Raw genomic sequence first — 22134 nt, 5'->3', positions numbered from 1 at the left:
GGTGAAAAGATCGTAATCGCATGGATCATCGGGTGAGTACGGAGGATGTTCCAGAATCTCCCATTGCCAGCGACGCAAGAGATCCTTGACAGCAGCAGCGGTGTGACTCCTTGCATTATCATGAAGAATGATGGGGTTCTGTACCCCCAAGTGTCGTCGTTTTCTCCTGAGGGCTGGACGAAGGTGGTGCTGCAGGAACCTGCAGTAGTAGTCCGCGTTTACTGTCTGCCTTGGAGGTACAGCGTGGTGCAGTATTACCCCATCAATGTCATACGCCACAACGAACATCACCTTCACAGCACTTCCAACAAGGTCTTCCCGGAACGCTTTAACCCATCGTGCCACTGTGCGATATGGCAACGCTGCATCGCCACATGTTTCATGCAGTCCCTGAAAACATTCTTGTGCACTACGACCTCGTGTCACTTCAATTTTGATCCAGGAACGTTGCTCTAGTTTTGTAAACATGATCTTAGGGAGCTTGCACTATCCCTATGAAAGTCAACGTTCTACACACTGCAGTAGATTGACAGAGTATTGCCGCCGCTGGCTACACTAACTCATCTAACAGTCCTTGTTCATGTCCATACAGCTGACAACTCTCGAACGCACCATCGTCACGTGACAGCAGTGTTGCCATTACTTTTTATCCAACCTATGTATAAAAATGACAAGCAAGTCTACATCGTAGTCTTTTCGTTAGCATGGGTAGTGTCACAAGCTGATGCTCAAAACCTAAATGTGGATGATATAGAAATGTTGTTTGTTATTCCCTAGTGCCAAGTATAAAACACCGAATTCATTAGTTTTTCCTTACTGGTTATGGCTTAATTTATACTTATGTTATATACAGGGACATCATTTTATTTTTACTTCAATTTTTATTGTACCTGAGTTTTTTAATGTACTTCACTCCCACCCCCTCTAGTAGTAAACTTGCAATCGTTTTCCACACAGAACCAAGGCCGTGTATGCAGTCAAAGTCGCCTTAAAGTCATAGTAAACAGTACTGAGTTGGTGAGTATAGTACGTTCCAGAAACATGTTCGCGTTTTCCAATGACGAAATAGCTTTCAATATTGAATCATATTTTCACACAGGTACTGTCGTCCGTTTGCCTACGTCGCATCCCGGTTTCCCCCACCTGCTTCTGCTCGCCTCTCTGTACAGGCTAGTGGCTGGGCTGTCTTACCTCTTTTCTGAAAACAATTTCTGTTAGGAATTGGACGTCTACGTAATATTATACAACTGTTTAAAATAACTTAAATAAAAGGGCTTCATTAAGTAATTAACTGTCACGTGATTTCCCCCCTTTCTACGACCCTGCGGCAAAATCACTTGAACGGACAGTAGATAGCATGTCTGAGTAATTTTATATTTTCGGATCGGGCAGAAGTGAAGATTGAATTCACAGTACGTAAGGTACTCTTTTATAGAGTTGATACAGAATTATTTCAACATGAGTTACTAGTAAGAATGACGAAACTGGTAATTGGAATTAGTGCAATAGTCTATAGTGCGATAATATGCACAAAAGAACTGAAGCCTGTATCGAAATAAACGGCCACCATTTTCAAAAATGTGTTTAAATATCCATATTATGATTATTTTTCAATTTAACTTCATTCTCTATATTGTGCGCTAATGTGCTGTAGACAGTATAATATACACTGCATAATGAATACGTCCGAAAGGATAGCTCAGTTCGTGAGAAAAACACTTATTGTTAATACAGTACTGTATTTTGATTAAACAAAAACCTAATTAAAATTATCAAACTCAAAATCGCGATATTTCCTAGTTTACGTAAATGAATGAACTACTTTTCTTCCCTCCTATACCTAGTAAAGTGATTTGTTTGTGTTTTACGCCAGTATCATCGAAGTCCAGTCGTGGGAGGGGTAGCAAACGGTGTTTCTGGTTCTCAACCGTTAATCCAAAGGTATAGCCAGGTTAATATTAGAAATGATAGTAAAAATAAAATGATGTCCCTGTACATTCATTTGTTTTATTTGTATCGTCTCTGTTTCGATGTATCAGCTATCAAGTGATTACGTCAGACTCGCTGTCTCAACATGCAACAATAATTGAGGCACTGCCATCGTGATCTAATACAGGCTGTAAGGCAGACCACGTGACTCGCTTAACAGCCGATCGCGAAGGGCGGTCTTTCAACCATATCAATTAGTTGCAGTACATGAAAAATAACATATATTTCTCTGAAATGCAGTGTAATTGCGTCAGTAAAATTTTAAACAGTGATTGTGAGACACTTGAGACACAATTCACTTCCAACGTAAGGTATAATATTATTTTTGGTGTGAAAATTAAGTTGTTGCAGGCAAGGTTCGTATGTGTAATACCTGCCTTTATTTCGATTAAATATTGCGCCCTTATGTGGTTAAGTGAATTTTTGGTGTTATAAACAGTAAATATGTGTAATAATACACACGTGAAAGTGAAACATTGACTGGGATGTAAAGTAAATTATGATTAGGCCTAAGTGCAGCGTTACTGATGTTACTCTTGTCTAATCCATTATTGTTAGTTTACCGTATTTGTTTTATTAAATTTAAATTATTGCGCCCTTCTTATGTGTGAATAATCTACATTATAAATAATACGACGTTTGATAATATACACAATCTGAATTAAAAGCGAGATACATATAGTATATTATGAAAAATTATACCTTACAGTTTTCATTACTGTTACAGTATCTAGTATTGTAATTAATTGAAATAAAGCACGCTCGCTTCATTACGAAATTCTTGCACATTCATTTAAGCACGTTTCAACAATTTTCAGTTGCACTGCACGCATATTTTGATGTGTTGACATTATAGGTTATGTTTACTCTATCAGTACTTGCCTTATTTCTATATTCGCAATTATGCATCATAATTAAGCATAACGCTACGTATAACTTGTAAAATGCAATTTGTCTATACTTCAATTGTATTTATTCGTTTCATACGGTACTCCAGTCTGATTAGTTTAATATGTTACCAGGCCTAAACTAGCGCTGAGGTAGTTCCCTTCGTATTTATAAACCTTGCATATACTAATTAGTTCGGTTAGTTCAGGCTTTTATTATGCCTTGCTTAGAGGATGAAATGCATCTCCACAAAAAAATTAATTCAACTGTTTTCAGTTCAGAAGTTACCGGAATTATACCTCAGCGCTCGTTTAACCCTAGTTAAGTAATATAACCGTATGTACATTTCATAGGAGGGACTGTGGTGAATTTTCTACCTATAAGTAAGGAAGATAACCGTGTTCTGAAGTTTATCCTAAATATATTCTTCTTTATTAAATCTCAAAATAGCTTTCGTTCTCAACTTAAAATGTTGGCGCAAATAGGTTATGTTAACATGGTGAATCCTCTTCACATAAAAATAACACAGTTTTATAATTATTCCTGCCACATTATGCAATAAATAAATGGAACTAGCCGGAACTTATGCACACATTGCATTGAATAACAATTTAATTGTATTATTTATTTGTTCCCTACTATACTGTGTCGTATTGAATTCTATTTATCTAACCTATCAGATAAAGTAACACAACCGTACGTACCTACACTTATTTCATTGGAGGGATTGTGGTAAATTTTCTATCTACAAGTACGGAAGATAGATGTGCTAAATTAAAATCACAATATAAATAATTCTTCTTTATTAAATCTCAAAATAGCTTCCATTCCAAACTTAAAATGTTGATGCAAATAGGTTATGTTAACATGTAAAACTCCGTTCACATTAAAATAACACAGTTTTGTAATTATTTCTGCAAAATATTATGCAGTAAGAAGTGAACGTATCTTATACACACATTTCACTAAATAAAATTGAGCACCGACACGCATTAAAGTAATACATTTCACTCAGCTCCGTATACTCAAATAGAAAAGCCCGCCCCATCGAGTGACGTCACACATCCTGCATTACGGCCTGGTCTAGATCACGATGGCAGTGATTGAGGGCTTTGATAGACCTATACGCCCTTCTTCAGAAAAACGGTTTAAAATGTAGTGAATAATTATAGTAGCGAAATTTTGTTTTGATTGTACTGTACAGGGCTGCGTGCGTGTATAACATTTTATTCAGGTGCGTTTTAAAATCTTAGATTGCATGTATCTCAAATCGCCATATTGACGTATACGCCCTTCTTCCGGCAAACCCCTCAATTAATTATAATAATTGCACAATTAATTACTATAAGTAAAAATGGTTTACAATAACAATTGAACTTGTTCAAAATTATAGATAAGCAATGATAAAAAAGGTCTAAAGAAGTATCGTTATAACCTCAAACGTTCAGTTGTTTTTATTCCAAGGGCTTTTATATTCCTATCATCTCTGCCTCGATTCGACTGTTTTTCTAGATCTTATGACCTCGAATGTTTAGTTGTTTAGAACAGTTCTTGGTATTGAGATTATCTTGCCAAATACAATTCGTGATAATAGTGCGACAGCGACGTGAGATTCGAACTCACGACCAGCAGAAGGAAGTGCAAAGTCGGCCGTGTTTTGGGCGGGTTGCGCGCGCATCTGCCTCCTGGGGCATGGCTACGATCGGAGAAGGAGGGGAGCAGCAGCGTGCGAGATTATTCGAGAATGCCATCCTGACATCCGTGGAAATCTTCTAGGCATCTATCGAGTATTCGAGATCGCGAACTATCCAGAACTCGTACTTTCTCGCGACTAGTTTGGTTATAAAAGAGAAGACGCGAGTGAACGCGAGACAGTCATACAGTCATTCAGTCAGAGAGTAAGTCAGTGGACAGCAAGCCAGTCTTGTGTAGCAGTGAAGCCAGCTTCGAGACCAGAGCGCGACTTGAGTTGTATCCGTAACTGTGGAGCCTGAAGCCCGGAGTTCGAGTGCAGTGGACCGCAGTTGGGGGACCTGAGTTCGAAGTGCAGCGGATCGTCTCTGAAGGTCTGGGGTTCGAGATTCTGTGAACGCGAGTGACTGAGCTAGAAGAACTAGCCAAGATAAACGAGCTGTGAACTGAGAACTGACAGTTCTGATTTGTAAATAGTGCTTTGTAAATATTAGTTAAGATTAACAGTTCATTGTTGTTCGTAATAGTCCAAGTAAATTGTCATTGTCGTCAGTGGAGTGCAATAACGAACGCTGTGTTGTTGTGCGGAGAGCAAATCCCATTGTTGACGAGAGCGTTTAAGGTGAATTGTAGAAAGGAATTATTGTTGCTTTAAATAAAAGTTACAATGTTGAGTTGAAATAAATTTACAATAGATATCCTCGGATAATTTAATTTCGCTTTTTAAACTCATATTGGTTGTCTAAATAATTATCCTGACAACAAACATTCGTTAAGCTCAATTAAATCACCGAAAAACTATCAGCATTCGTTGATTATAGAAGATAATGAACAATTTTAGTTGCAATTGCAGGAGAAGCAGAAGAACTCAAAACCTGTTTTGTTCTCCGCCACGCATAAAGTGAACGTAGAATAGATACGAACTCTCCATATCGCCAAGTTGTGCAATGGGGCAATGAGATTGCTTGTTTTAACCGAAATTCTTTCCCACAGATACGTTCCGATCGTCCGCATGGACGACCATAAGGGTAATAAACTTAACGACTCCTGGACGGGCATGATTGGGGACATTTCTACCGGAGTTGCACACGTAGCTGTGGATCCAACTGGCATGAAGACTGAACGCACCATGGTGGTGGACTTCACAATGCCCCTCTTCACGTTCAAGTGAGTGAACCGGCAACCCGTCGCTCTCTGGACATACTAGGTGTTCATTTCAAAGTGTGTCATGACGTCACTGTTGATGAGTCAGCGATTTGAAGCGAGTTTCAGCTTTTGTGTCAGAGAAGTTGCCTATTAATCAAGGCGTTCAATCTGAACTTGAGAACGTGTACGGTATAACTTGAACGTCGTAGCAACAGATGGCGGTCTGTACGGTCTGTGTGCTACCATAACCTCTTTCGAACTGTGTTTTGCGCGAGCAAGTCGTACGCAGGGTATTTGTTTTTTATTTTATTTTATTGGGTTATTTTACGACGCTGTATCAACATCTAGGTTATTTAGCGTCTGAATGAAATGAAGGTGATAATGCCGGTGAAATGAGTCCGGGGTCCGGCACCGAAAGTTACCCAGCATTTGCTCGTATTGGGTTGAGGGAAAACTCCGGAAAAAACCTCAACCAGGTAACTTGCCCCTACCGGGATTCGAACCCGGGCCACCTGGTTTCGCGGCCAGACGCGCTGACCGTTACTCCACAGGTGTGGACGGGTATTTGTTATCATCGGTTGCGTACGGCATCATTCCACAACACAAATCAAATGCTCCGTGTCCATGTTGACCGTCCAAGTTAATGTCAACAAATACGTAAGTAATCGTCTTAACCCTCTCCCCAAAAAACTCACCTCAGTATATGTTTCGAAACAGTTCACATTCCTGCCACTACCGGCGTTACCGTACGTACCGGTAAGTACTCTTCTGAATGAACGCCGTACTTGCTAGGCAACTTCTCTGGCACATAAGTAATACACCTCTGCGGAAGTGTAGAAAGATTGAATTCTCTAGGCTCATCGGCTAGCCACATGACGGCATACAGCGAGCTATGACACACTTTGAACTGAACACCCAGAAGTCTACTCCAGAGACGAGAACAGAGTCCTATTCTGGGTTACCATAAAGTCATCTAATCTTTCATTTCAGTCTTTTCTTAGCTAAGTCTCCAGGAAGTAATGAAATTCCTTGTAAAAGTACGTAGACCTACAGTAAATGTCCTATAAAACACCTTTCTTATTACTGATCTCAATATTGACTTCTTTCCCATTTTGTGACATTATTCAGCCCTAAAAGTCAAGCGATTCCTAATCTTCTTCAAACTATCTGAAGCTGAAGTTGACTGTGCAGAATCTCCATCTTCATCAAAGAGCCGGATTCGGCCTTCTCGTGGGGCAGGTTCCTCGCGCCCTTCAGTCGCAATCTATGGTGGGCAGTCGCAACGACGCTGCTCATGATAATTGTCTTCCTGTCCCTCATCCACCATGTTGGACGTGTCTATGGGAACGCAGAGGCTGAGGGTCCAGAGTTCTATTCTCTCTACAACTGTGTTATCTACGTCTTCGGGATATTCTGCCAACAAGGTACTAACTCTCTGAAGAAACATCTAAGTCATAGGATTGTAAAAGAACAAAATTACATACGTTGCTGAAACATTATTAGATATGAAACATTTTCTTGTGAACAGCAGGAGCTTTGTGAGTAATTATTAAGTTTAAGATTTATCCTCTGTAATAATTGTTAACTTCATTTTTATACATCTTTTTAAACATTAAAATAAATATACATAATGTTCTGACAAAAAAAGTTCCAATATTTAGACAGGAGATAGTGAAGAAATAAAAGTTCTACAAATATGGGCCCTAAAATTAATAACTTCTGAGAAATTACCTGTTTACCATCACTGTAAGAGCAGCATTTCTTCCACTGTCAGCTCTTTGGCAAGAAACAAATGAGGAACCACAATGCAGCCTTTTTCATTATGTATTACACACCATACCTTTTTTTTGTGTGACGCAAGGGTATATGTACGTGAACCACAAATATTATCAGAAAATGCAGGCTCTAAATTTCTAAAATTATATAAGAAAATGAAATCACAATTGGACAAATATTACACGGTATCACAACAAGACTTATTAGAACTTAAATATCTGATACAAATATAAAAAGGTTGCTAATAATATTTTTCAAACCAGTTTTATCAGAGTATGAAAAAAAAAAACAAAAAAAAAATTCTGCAGTTACAACATTTGGTAACCATAACACTGTTATGGTCTCTCTGACATCTTTAATATTTTTCCTGCATGTAATAAACACTTATTTCTGTAAAGTAGACTACTCTCAGACATGTAGAGTTGTTTATTTTAATACACTTAATTTTTTATTTGTTCTATATAAAATATATTAAAATTTACATAATGTTTTGTGACCTAATTCTTCCATATTCAAAGAAATGGGCATTATTGTAGTCTATTTTTTTGCATAAATTCATGTTAAATCAGTGTACAAAATTTCAGAATTCTTTCTTTAATGGTTGTGGAGTTATGATATAATATGTGTGAAAACTTTCTAATTTTGGAAAATTTAATTTAAAGGAAAAAGTGAATTCATAAAAATATTATTAGTAACCTTTTTTACACTTTTATCAGATATTTAAGTTCTAATAAGTCTTGTTGTGGTACCTTGTAATTTTTGTCCAATTGTGAGTTCATTTCCTTATAAAATTTTAGAAATTTATGGCCTGCTTTTCTGATAATAATTGTGGTCGTTCACGTACATATACGACAGTACGTTAGAGTTCGTAATTGTACGTAAACTGATACCACACTGCAGTAATTATTACTGTACCAGTCGAGTAAGTTAGTTTCGTATCTGTTGAATCGAACCATGTTTTGTTGTGATAGTAACATGCAGTGACGGTGCGTCAATAAGAGCACAAGAGCACGTGAACACCTTGTTTCCATTAATGCACGACTAGTTTCATTGTTTGATACCGTATTGGCGTAGTGGGGATGTATAATATCAGGATCAAGTTTTTTAAACTTCCCGCATCTTGCATAAACTTCTTATGTAAACTTGGCAACATCCGTTCACGTACAAGCCGTGCTCTTTTCAAGAAGGTTACAGAAATTTCACGCATGCGCGGGAGAAAATTGTCTTTCGCTGGCCGCTTATGACTCGTCAAGAGCACAAAGCATTAAGTGAACAGTGAATCTAGCCTACAGATGGCAGGTGCATCGATGCCTATCGTTTACGTGTTATATATCGAGGAGAAAAATCTGTATTTTAGCCTGCAGGTGTCAGCATCTCACTGTCGGAACGTTTACTTTATGTCGATGTGTGTACAGTGCTGCTACGAAAGTGTAGTTTGTGAATTACTATACTTCAGTTTCGGCATATAGCATAGTCTGGCTTTCAAAAACGTGCTGGCTGAATGTGATGGTGGTATGAATTTAAATATCTGTATGGTGGTGTATATTATTTAAGAATAATATTTACTGGCATGTATTTATAGTAATCAATCTATGCGAATGTGATTACAGTACTGGTATAGGCTATAGTGTATCAGTGTGTTGTGAATCAAAATACAGTACATTACTGAACACACGCTTTTGTAAATTGTTTTATGTAGCCTATCAATTTTTAACAGACGTAAACAATGAACTCTGTTCAAGTAATTTTGAAGAGTAAATAACTGGGTAAACTGGCTTTCCAGGAAAAATTGGAAATAAAAAGACTAGGTTTCATTATTATTATTATTATTATTATTATTATTATTATTATTATTATATGTTGTTTTGAATTTATATACGGTTTTTTTTCGACAGTGAAACATTGGAATCATGGCATTTCATATTAGGCTAAAAACGTACGATTTCAAATTCTCTTCGATTTTGGAACACAAAATCGTGAACACACATAATATTTTATCATGAGCCGCCACTGGTAACATGGGTCCTAAAATTAATATATTCTTAGAAATTAGCAAAATGTTTACTTTCACTTTAAGAACAGCATATCTTCCACTATGAGCTCTTGGGAAAGAAAAAAAACATGTATCTATTCAGCAGATACGAAACTAATATGTAGGCTATATAGTAGCAAACGGTTGCACTGTTTCCTCATTTGTTTCTTGCCAAAGAGCTCACAGTGGAATATATCCTGCTCTTACAGTGCTAGTAAACATTTGTAGACTTTTATTTATTGTTTTGATGCATACTACCTCTTTTCAGAACATCCTGTATGTAGAACAATAAATTAACAAAATTGAAGTATTCTGTCACAAGATGTCGTAAAATCAAAATGAGTCTGATCATTCAGACAAAAAAATAAGTAAATCAAATTATTACCAAATGAAAAGTAACAAAAATAAATTTAACATATTGTATAACTGTATACCATATGAGTTTCGCAAAAGTTCAGTTGTTTATCACGTCACGAATAACATTCCTGTTTGGAGTTTATTTTCTTGAACTACCATTTACAAGACATAAAAAACTGGAGCGTACTCAAATTAGAAGATAAACTTTAATTATCTGTAATTCTGAGAAGTAAGATCTTTGACTTCAATTATAAATATTACATTACGGTATAAATAAATGTACCCAATTAATTTTACACAAATTGTCACACATAGCTCCTCGCGTATTTACTGTTATTCCAAATGGATAGAATTATGAAATTCTAACATTTCCTGTCGGTCAAAATAGGCCTTACTTTGAAAAGAAAGAAATCAAGTGAAACATTTTGTGTACAATCCCGTATTTATAAACAATTATAAACTCGAAGATAGTAGTAAAAGCGCGACGAAAAAGGAGTTTTCACTCTATACTTCGCTTCAAAATGTCTGGCAGGCGACGTAAACATTGCCGGCAGAGAGAGAGAGATAAGGATAATTGAAGATTGGACATAAAAAAAGGCTGTGTCAAAGAGACAAACCCTAGAAACTAGATCTTTCTTGAGCAATTAATAATGAAATATCATACACTTTGCACATCTATGGGGGAAGCTAGGGCCTTAATAAAATTACAATGGAACTCAACATTTTTCTTAGTAGATTAACCTTGGGATTCCCGGTCGGGGCAAGTTACCTGGTTGAGGTTTTTTCCGGGGTTTTCCCTCAACCCAAGATGAGCAAATGCTGGGTAACTTTCGGTGCTCATTTCACCGGCATTATCACCTTCATCTCATTCAGACGCTAAATAACCTAAGCTGTTGATAAAGCTCGTAAAATAACCTACTAAAATAAATAAAAAATTAACCCTGGGACATAATTTTTTTAAATTATTATTTTTCAAAGGTATTGGCACTTACAGCCTTTTTTATATCCAGTCTTCAATTGCTATTGAACCAATGGCAGAGGTCTGATTTCCCGCTTATCTTGAAATAGGGCGGTCTGAAACGTTCTACCCCGCCCAACTTCAAAGTCAAGCGTGGAATGACACCTCTGCCATTGGTTGAGTAGCAATTATACTTCTCTCCTTCTCTGCTGGCAATGTTTACGACTTAACTTTGTCTTTAGATGTTACTAGTGGCTTGTGCAGCAAATGCTGCTGCAAACTAAGTTCGTTAGACGTTCAAATAACATTTTTCAGATTTATTTTCAATGAAGAATACCAGATATTCTGAAAGTTATTTGCTTCCAAAATAATGAAACATATTCCCTCTGAATGGATTTTTAGGCCAAATACTTTTGTGCGAGTTCGTGCGTATTTGCTTGTTTTCCGCACAGAACCAATACGCGGTAAGTGTGAAATACCACATTCAGTATTCCCAACCTAACACACATAACAATTTCCCTCTTCTTACCGCTTAAGCGCGACATTCATTTTACTGCTTTAGGCTTTTAACATATTATTTTTAGAGACGTTTAACATAGTAATAATTATAAATAGGAAACTTACCACTACAATTTCACCTACATTGCAATGTTAATTATTGTTTTTAAATATTTGCAAAAATTAAGTAAAGTCTACTACTCCACGAAACGTATTGCATTCCTGATACAAGTAACATTAAGGAAGCCGTGAAAAAATCAACAAGATTCCAGATGCCGATGTTATTACTGCAATATGTTATATAAATAATATTGTTAAAATATTAAAATTAAAAATAAATCATTACATAACCTTACCTTTTGTTTTAAGTTCTCATTTATAGACTGGGGGAAAAAAAAGACAGACGTATATCACGGCCTGCTGGAGTATAGTAAACACAGAAAACATTTTAAAGCAACAATGTTGAAGAAAGATATTTTGGTGTTCCGAAGTTGGCGTCATTAAACAAAAACCAACATGGAGATTTCATTGCAACTAATTAGAATATTCGTCTTTCAGGTATGTAATAAACGATCTTCGCACAAAATAATGTACGATACACGAGCGGTATGTTTGTTTTCATGTTCTCGGAAATTAAAAAAGCTCAACTACGTTTCGCTTTTTCAATCTTTTCCCCGACCATGAAAACGTCAACATACCGCTCTTGTAACGTATATTACTATTTCTTGAACCTATCCAACTTCAGTTCTTGAGTTTCAACGCGAAAACGCAAGTATCAATGTCAGGACGATAGCAGTAGCTATTTCAGGTCATTGTGGATTGTAGGCAAAAGTTAAAAAAATGTCAGGTTTGCTAAGCTTTCGAACAATAGAATTTTCGTATAGCTATTGCATGTAGAACTTGAAATGTAGAGCGTAAAATCATTTTATCCTACTAAGAGATCTTGCTGAAATGATCTGGAGACTACAAAATTTTCTAGGCCTCTTATTTTATCAGTAAGTAATACCTTTTGATCTTTCCTTAGGAACTGTAATTTTTGCGCTCTCTTAGCCAATACTGAAGACAATGACACATATCAATATCTACACTACACCGCCATTAAGTATATGAAAAAGACCCAACCCCACTGGGTTAAGAAGTATAAAAATATTTGATTTTTAATAACAATATTATTATCTTACTTAAGTTTTGTAGTTATATATAGCAGCCACTCAGTAAATTATAGAAATGAACATCTAAATTAAGATATTCTCTACATTTACTTACATAACCTCAAAACGTTTCACTTTCATGTCATCAATATAGCATCAATATTATGTACAATTAATGAAGAATAGACTCATCATGATATTAACTAAATTTCTAATGGTAATAATGTCATCAAACCACCTCAAGTTTCGTAGATTTGAATATCTAATACACAGCTGTACAGTACTCAGAAAATTATACACTGCAGAATCAGTTTTTAATAACAAATTGAATTGAGCTCTAAATATGTCCTGCAGGTCATGGCCTTCGTGTAATAGCCTGCTATTTATTGTAGTATGTGTTTTGTTCTGAAATTCAATCAAGTCGCCCGTGATTCAATAAAACTAGTTCTCAAAACTGACGAAAGTTGGATTTTGGAAAAAAGGAAAATGATGTAGGAAAATTGACATTTCACTGAAAACTATTATTTTTCCGAAAAACTTTGGGTTCCAAGCTTCAAAATTAGGGTTCATTTATTAAAATCCGTTCAGCCGTTTTCCCGTAATTTCCATTACCAGTTCAAATTATATATAGATATTGTTTCTCCTATATATTATGTTAATTTTGAACGTTCACTTATTTCTGTTACCCAGGTAACGAGGTCACGCCGCGGTCGTGGTCATGCCGCATCGTGTACTGGATGGCGTACTTCACGTCCATGATCCTGCTGGCCTCTTACTCAGGCACTCTCATCTCGTTCCTAACGATTAAACACAACCCACTTCCCTTCAGTGACGTCACAGGCCTCCTGCAAGACAAGTCCTATCAAGTGGGGATGCTGCGTAGTTACTCGCAGATCGTAACCAAGTCGAAGGTCAGAGAAACAAATATATTATGCACCGGTTACGCATTTAGTTGCCTCTCATTTACCGAGTATTATGCTTAATTAAATATGTACTTCCTTACTTCATTAATTACACTTGCCATAGAATATCTTAAAGTTCTTATCACTTCACACGAGGATAGTAAAGGGTGCCCAAAAACGTTGGAAAAACAATACAATTTGTTTAAATTATAGACGTAACTTGTAACTGTTACTAGCAACCGTCACATTCATGTAACAGCGAAATATGTAACCGTGACCGAGAAATAACAGTTTAGCCCATTTCTAAAGTAGAATATATCAGAACCTAACTTACTTACGGCTTTTAAGGAACCAGCACGTTCATTGCCGCCCTCACATAAGCCTCTCATCGGTCTCTAACCTGAGCAAGATTAATCCAGTCTCTATCATCATATCCCATCTCCCTCAAATCAATTTTAATACTATCCTTCCATCTACGTCTCGGCCTCTCCAAAGGTCTTTTTTCCCTCCGGCCTCCCAACTAACACTCTATATGCATTTCTGGATTCGCCCATATGTGCTACATGCCCTGGCCATCTCAAACGTCTGGATTTAATGTTCCTAATTATATCAAGTGAAGAATACAATGCGTGCAGTTCTGTGTTGTGTAACTTTCTCCATTCTCCTGTAACTTCATCCCTCTTAGCCCCAAATATTTTCCTAAGCACCTTATTCTCGAACACCCGTAACCTCTGTTCCTCTCTCAAGTGAGAGTCCAAGTTTCACAACCATACAGAACATCAGGCAATATAACTGTTTTATAAAATCTAACTTTGAATTTTTTTGACACCAGACTAGATGACAAAAGCTTCTCAACCGAATAATAACAGGCATTTCTCGTATTTATTCCTCGTTCAATTTCAGCCCGAGTGTCATTTATATTTGTTACTGTTGCTCCAAGTTATTTGAATTTTTCCACTTATTCAAAAGATAAATTTCCAATTTTTATATTTTCATTTCGTGCTATTATCTGGTCACGAGACATAATCATATACTTTGTCTTATGTTGGGATTTCGTAACAAGCTGTCTTTTACGTTGATGGGTTGTTAATAGAGATGAACAACGATCGAGAAAGCAAGACTAACAGCGCCCGTAAAGTCGAAAACCCGCACGACAATGTTGTATACATCGCGTCGTTGACGTAAAGACTGCTTGTGAGTGTTTCGAGACGTCGAGATTGATCACTCCCGAAGTCCCGATGTCAAGCAACCTTGAATCGCCACAGTTGTTTATACCTGACTGAACTTCTATTTACTTTGGCAACTGTTATATATGTATAAACAATCAAGTAGCCTATTTGAAACATCATCTCTACCTTTCAGTATATAATAATAATAATAATAATAATAATAATAATAATAATAATAATAATAATAATAATAATAATAATAATACCTAATAATAATAATAATAATAATAATAATAATAATAATAATAATAATAATCCGTTCTCCACTCTTTATTTAATTACTAGGCCCTTATTAAAAGGCTAGGAATTTTCTTTCTTTTCGTATGTTCGAGGTCGTGTGCAATCTCAAGTAAATAGATATTAACGCGATGTTTTATGTTTCTTAGAAATGCAAATTTATTTGAGAATTGATTTTTTTTTTATTTATATAACCATAGGTAATATCATATAATAGAACCAGAACATTTTGATAACTAAGATACTGTTCTGTTTTGTCTTGTTGTCTCATTTATAATGTTATTTATTTCAATGATGTATGTTATACAAAGTTACGAAATCTTTCCACACCGACCAAATGCTATTTCGAGAATGATGAGCGAGACTCGAAGCGCAGGAGAATGACGAGACGAGACTCGAAAGACAAATGCAACGAACACAGCGAGCGAGAGAGGTACTTAGTTTGTTCATCTCTAGTTGTTAGCGCTTTGCCCTACCCCCAATCTGGAGGACCACCCTTATCCGCTGTCCGCGACTGCTTATTTATTATATCTTGCTATTAGTTTTTCATCTATGAAATAAGACGAAGTTTGCAATGTCTTGCTTGCCTCTCTCATGTCAGAACACTGCAGGACACTAAAACACACGTATGTATGTAAATGTAGGACACGCATTTGATCACTGCAGGATGTACCTCTGTTGCTGGAGAACACGGCACAGAAGCTGCTGGACAAGATGAGCAGGACGAAGAGGAACGCGCCCTCCACGGCACTGGAGGGTCTGTCCCTAGTCTGCACGTCCAAGTACGCGCTGCTCATCACCGCGTCAGCTCTCACGCCCCTGGCGGACGATCTGCCCTGCGGGGTTGTGCCGCTGCCTCGCTTCTCCTTCGAGATCGGCATGTCTTACATCATCGCCGGGGGCAGCCCTTATCGCTCCATCATCAACTGGAAGTAAGGCAAATTCGAGATGAGTTGGCGGCGTGTTAGGCTACAGATTTAGGTTATATTTCTTACATCAAATAAGATTTATCCTCCTTGTATTGGGAGTGGGTATGTGTTCTTTATCTTATGTTGTATTGTCTTAAGCGATGATTATGGGCGTGATTATCTGCAACTCCCACACGGTAATCTGAGAATACACTTCTAAAAAAAACCGCAAGGTGTATTTGCCGGTTTTCTGATCGTATTAATATTAATATTAATATTTATTTAATATTAGTATTAGTATTTATTTATTTAACCTTGTAGAGATAAGGCCGTCAGGCCTTCTCTGCCCCTCTACCAGGAGATTTCAACTATAATATGAACAATAAAATTACAATTAATTAATATTAAATTTACAATTACAATTACAAATAAAATTAGAATTAGTATTAAATTTACAATTACAATTGCAATAAAAATCAAAGTACGAAAAGATTACCTGACTAATGAAAGCTAGATAATTTATCAACAGTAATCTCACTAGACGTTTTGATTTATCTAGAGAAAATCAAAACTCGAGTGGGATTTAATTGACTATTACACGATTAGAAGAAAGTATATAAAGATCAGAAGTAACAAAGTACTCCAATACAATAAAATATTGACTTACGAAAATACAACTGTCTTCAAATGTATTTTTGTACCATCTCAACATTACAAATATTACGCTAGATGCATGCTAGATGGCAGTAGTGAGCAATGCCTTCTCCTCGAGAAGTTCTCGATCTATTATACACGATGGCAATGTTACTAGTGAAGAAGGCTTTGTTGATTCAGTTTCATATTTATTAAAATGCAACATTCCACTTCAATTATCCGAATCCCAGTAATCAACGTCACTTGACAGATGATTTTCAATAAATCTTAATATTAAACAATCTCTGATACGTGACTATCCATAATATCATATAGCAGAAGCTATAACATAACCTAACTAATATACTGTACACAAGTGTTAGAAAAGTTTTAATTAACGACGATGACATAAAAAATAAACATGAATAATTTTAAAAGGAATAATTATTGAATGTACAATTTTCAAATTTGAATGTGGTTGGTGGTTCAATTGATGTTATATTGGACGTGTGCGTAATAGAAGTGGAACTCGTTGATTTAGGCCTACATGGTGTATTCAAATTATTCAGGATTTCCGAATGGTTCTCTTCATTTATTTGTAAATCGGATTTCTGAAGATGCATAGGTATGATCAGTGATTTTTATTAATTCTTGTTCTTGAATGCCAATGCGAGTCATATTTGAAACTGCTGTGCATCGACTGGAGTGGTTTGTAATTATATATATATTTTTTTTGACGTCCAGACCAGCGCAGTTTCAAATGTTGGCAAACAAAGTAACAAATGCTAGGGACGCGATAAAATTAAACAAATGCTAGGGACGCGATAAAATTAAACAAATGCTAGGGACGCGATAAAATTGTGCGATAAGCAGCCATGATTGGTTGAAATACGTCCTTTCGTACCGTTTTATTGGTCAAAAGTAGTATGACGTAGTAAGAGTGTAATAGTCATAGAAAAACAAAGAATATTTTATATTTACTGAATTACAAATTAAACCTAGAATAACAAAATTGCATAGTGATGAAATTACTGGATATTGAAATATTTTGTGATAGATTAAGGAAACTATTTACAAGAAATCAATTACTGACCAAGTGCCTAGTAAGTTTGCGTTTGAATTCAATTTTATTTCGACAGTCCCTGATGCTAGCAGGTAGGGAATTCCAGAGTCTTGGCAGGGCTATTGTGAAAGAGGATGAGTATGAGGAGGTGCGATGGGATGGTATTGTTAGTATTGTTTCATGACGAGGGCGTGTGTTCAGATTATGGTGGGAAGAAAGGTAAGTGAAGCGAGACGACAGGTACGAAGGAATAGAAGAGTACAAGATTTCGAAGAGAAAGAGAAGTGAATGTAAATTTCTTTTCTTATCTAGTTTAAGCCAACCTATTGCTTCCAGGGATGGGGTAATATGATCATATTTACGAACATTGCTTACAAAACGTACACACAAATTATGAGCACGTTGAAGTTTCGTTCTGTTGCCGCTGGAGAGGTCAGTCAGTAAAATGTCAGCATAGTCAATATAGGGAAATACAAGTGTCTGCACAAGGGACTTTTTTAAGCAAGAGGGAAGATGAACATTTATCCTTTTTAGCACATGGATTGTAGTTATACAATAAGCGCTCTCCAATACATTTAGTAACTATTACGTTTGTAATGCTGTTTTCCTCAGTTTTCAGATATGCAGTACCGAGCAGGAAAAAAATACCCAGTTAAATCCTTCCTTAAAACAGATATGAATATACCAGGGTATATCGGAAAGTAACGAACAAAAATTATTTTACGGAATACTATTTTGGTTAGAACGTTCAAGTTGGCTGATAGTTTGAAACTTGCGCTACAGACAGCAATGATTCGATCGGATGTCACTCTGGCGGAACGACCTGTACTTACTTACTGGCTTTTAAGGAACCCGGAGGTTTATTGCCGCCCTCACATAAGCCCGTCATTGGTCCCTATCCTGAGCTAGACTAATCCAGTCTCTATCATCATATCCCACCTCCCTCAAATCCATTTTAATTTTATCTTCCCATCTACGTCTCGGCCTCCCCAAAGGTCTTTTTCCCTCCGGCCTCCCAACTAACAGTCTTCCTTTGCTGTGGTCGTGCCAGAGAATCAGTCCCATTCCGAGGCTTATTTGAAGGATTCGTAACAAGCTGTTTTTTTACGATAATGGGTTGTTAGCCCTTCGCCCATCCCCCAAGCTGGAGGGAAATAACAGCGTCGGGACTATAATAAGATTGGAAAATGAAGTGGCTTAACAGAGTTTTAACAATGGCATAACATTGATTATCTTAAGCGAAAAAAAATTTAACTGTACATTTTAATGAAATTTCAGAATCCTCTTCTCTTAACTTAATACAAGAATTTTTTGCAATTCATTTTGATTAATTTTCAGAAAAGTCTATAATATATAATACGAAATATTTATTTTCAGTCAATGACTTTACTTTCTATAAATGTGAGGTGCGAGTCCTTACATTACATGATTTTAGTTTATGTAATTTAATTACCTAACTTTAGTCTATTACTTCTATCTTAGATTGAAGAGTATCACCGGTCATAATGCACGTTCAAGCATATGCCGCCAATCAACACCAAAAGACAACCTAATATTGAAACATATCATCTGTTACAAATGACATCCACAACAACTTTAGGTCTCAAGGCATAACCTCAATGTATACATTATGACGTATATGCATCTTTGGACGGTGAAAAGGCGTGTAGTAGTGAAAACAAGAACATGGGCGCAAACAAATCAGCTAGCATAGATCAAAGACTGTAATGCATCTCTTCACATAATATAGTATATAGATTTTATTTTTATTATTTTATCAGTGAAGACCTGCAATTTTATATATGTACGAGGGGGATCCAGGAAATAACGACCGTTTTGTTGTAATAATTAAAAAAATATATATTTATTTGAAAAAACAAAGTCTGTTACATAACTGAAGCTTCCTTTACTTCTCTACATAATCACCACCTACATTTAAACATTTGTCGTATCTGTTCACTAGCTTTAGAATTCCCGTGTTATACTCCTCTGCCGCCAGTTCATTAAGCCAGGTGTTCACTGTCTTCTTCAACTCTTCATCACTTCCAAAACGCGTACCACCCAGAAAGTCTTTCAGCTTAGTGAAAAGGTGAAAATCGCTAGGAGCAAGGTCTGGACTATAGGGCGGATGATCAAAGATTTCCCAACCGAATTGATCCAGCAATTCTCGAGTTGAAGCAGCAGTGTGCGGGCGGGCACAGATTTTGTGGTAGCCAAGATGTTGCGACACAATTTCACCAAGCAAAGAACGAGAAATGTCAGGAAAGGCAATATGCAATTCGTCGAGTGATGTGCGCCTGTCTTGCAAGATTCTGTCGTTCACTTTAGTCTTCAGGTCTTCTGTGATGAGTGATGGGCGTCCGGGTCGAGTTTCATCGTGGACATTTGTTCGCCCATTGTTGAACATTTCGCACCATTTTCTCACATTTCTTTCATTCATTACAGTATCACCATACACTTCTTTCAATTGCCGGTAAATTTCTGCAGGTTTCAAATGTCGGGCATTCAAAAATCGAATCACACTCCTCACCTCACAGTCGGCGGGATTATCAATCACGTCGTTCATTTTGAAGTAACACAAAATGCACAATGGCGACTTGTTGCAACCAGTACTCACAACATTATTGAGAACACATGTTAAGGAAGCCAGCTGACCTTCAAACAAGGAAGGGGAGTCAGCTGCGCTGCGGGTATGCGCGAACGGTCGTTATTTCCTGGATCCCCCTCGTACATGTATTGTAATCACACGTGTGTTTTGTAATCAATTGGCAGTAGGGTGTAGTCACACAAGAAAAGAGATATATTGATGTCTTAAATTATGTTGTTTTTATCACGTTATATGCTCATTAATATATATTGTATTTTGGTTGTAGAGACATATGTACTTATTAGAGATGATATTGCTGTATAAAATGTTGTATCTGATGATGTTGGTATAAAATCGACGAAAATGTTCATACAAAATTAAAATCATGTAATGTAAGGATTCGCACCTCACATATATAGAAAGTAAAGTCATTGACTGAAAATAAATATTTCGTATTATATTAATACTAGCCGTACCCGTGCGCTCCGCTGCACCCGTTAGAAATAAATATAAAGTAATTACATAATTAAAATAGGACATTTGATCCAGGGAATGTTCGTGTTTGATAGAAAGATAAATAGTTTCATATGTTACTTAATTTAAATTGCATCCAAATAATTAAAATGGAATCATTTTGGTCCAGAGAGCACTCATTTGGTGCAATGACAATTCCTTTAACATGTTTCTTAATTTTTATTACATGCATCCATAGTTCAATGAAAATTGACATCTTTTACATTTAATGTGTATACTTTATTTTACTTGTTATATGTTTCCATTGAATTATGGTAATAACTTAATTTTAACTCTTGTTTTCTACGTATTCAGTAAATGGCGTTTGGCCCACTATGGTTGTGAACCCTTCAAATAACTTAAATTATATTATATTATATTATATTATATTATATTATATTATATTATATTATATTATATTATATTATATTATATTATATTATATTATATTATATCATATCATATCATATCATATCATATCAGAAGTTACTGTAATAACATTATAGCATTATGTCCATCTAGAGAAACTACACTTTCCAATGGTGAATTAATAATTAATTACACAAATCGGTTAATTTAGCTTCCGATATTACTTCATACAAACACAGAAATATTCTCTGTAGGCTATCTTTCATAGCTTTCGATTGTTGCTGTCCAAGGTTCCTTATAGACGAAGTCATTTGTTTTTTAATTCATCATACGGCCTTAGATGGTAGTTATTTTAATTTTAAAACTCATTTATCTCATTAAATATCAGTCCTATCAAAATTTTTCAAGGAATAAAACTTATCGCAAATTATTGTTAAAGAAACTTTTGTTATGTAACATTTTGCACAAAAATCAATAATAAGCGAGATATTTCGATTTATTTAATTCAGGCCCCCTCATAACCCCCTTTTTAAATAATGTATTTTGAATGCCATATAGCCTAAAATCTAAGTTACAACGACCATAATTTATATTCCAATTTTCATCGAAATCCGTTCATCCATTATCGCGTGAAAAGGTAACAAACATACAGACAGACATACAAACAAAAATTTCAAAAAAGTGATTTTCGGTTTCAGGGTGGTTAATTATATACGTTAGGACCAATTATTTTTGGAAAATCGAAAATTACCAGAAAAATTTCGGCTACAGATTTATTATTAGTATAGATAGATAAGAAGCTGTAAATGACAAAATAATAATTTCCAGGATCAACGCTCTACGCGATGGCGGGATTCTGAAGCGGGGATTCCCCCCGGTGGACAGCAACAAGTTCTCCAAGCTGCAAGAGGGATTCATCAAGGTTGGGTTCAAAGAAGTGGCACCCATCGTGACTTTGCTGGGGGCAGGCGCCGTGCTGGGCTGCGTGATCCTGCTCGTGGAGTGCTGCTTGTCGAGGAGCAGGCGCAGGAGCTGTCAATACAAGTGAAAGCCACTCTGTTCAACAAGTGTCTAGATTTCCTGTAGCAATTCCCAAACTGTACCGCGGAGAAGGCGCCAGGACGTGCGGGAGAAAGCCGTAAATAACGATAAGTACGGAGTGTTCATTTTCAGACTGTTAATAATAATAATAATAATAATAATAAT

General features: G+C 36.3%; 1 long non-coding RNA gene across 1 annotated transcript in view; it reads right to left on the bottom strand.

The window, feature by feature from the left end:
• The window catches only part of LOC138708800 (uncharacterized), a 199453-nt gene that overhangs the window by 2457 nt on the left and 174862 nt on the right, over window positions 1–22134 (bottom strand). The window contains exon 2 of the long non-coding RNA XR_011334773.1: window positions 15529–15781. This is a non-coding gene — a long non-coding RNA (uncharacterized lncRNA). The remainder of the gene's footprint in view (window positions 1–15528; window positions 15782–22134) is intronic.

The sequence above is a fragment of the Periplaneta americana genome, chromosome 11 (assembly GCF_040183065.1).
Source record: "Periplaneta americana isolate PAMFEO1 chromosome 11, P.americana_PAMFEO1_priV1, whole genome shotgun sequence".
NCBI classification, from domain to species: Eukaryota; Metazoa; Arthropoda; class Insecta; order Blattodea; family Blattidae; genus Periplaneta; species Periplaneta americana.
This window is presented reverse-complemented; position numbering and strand designations above follow the sequence as displayed.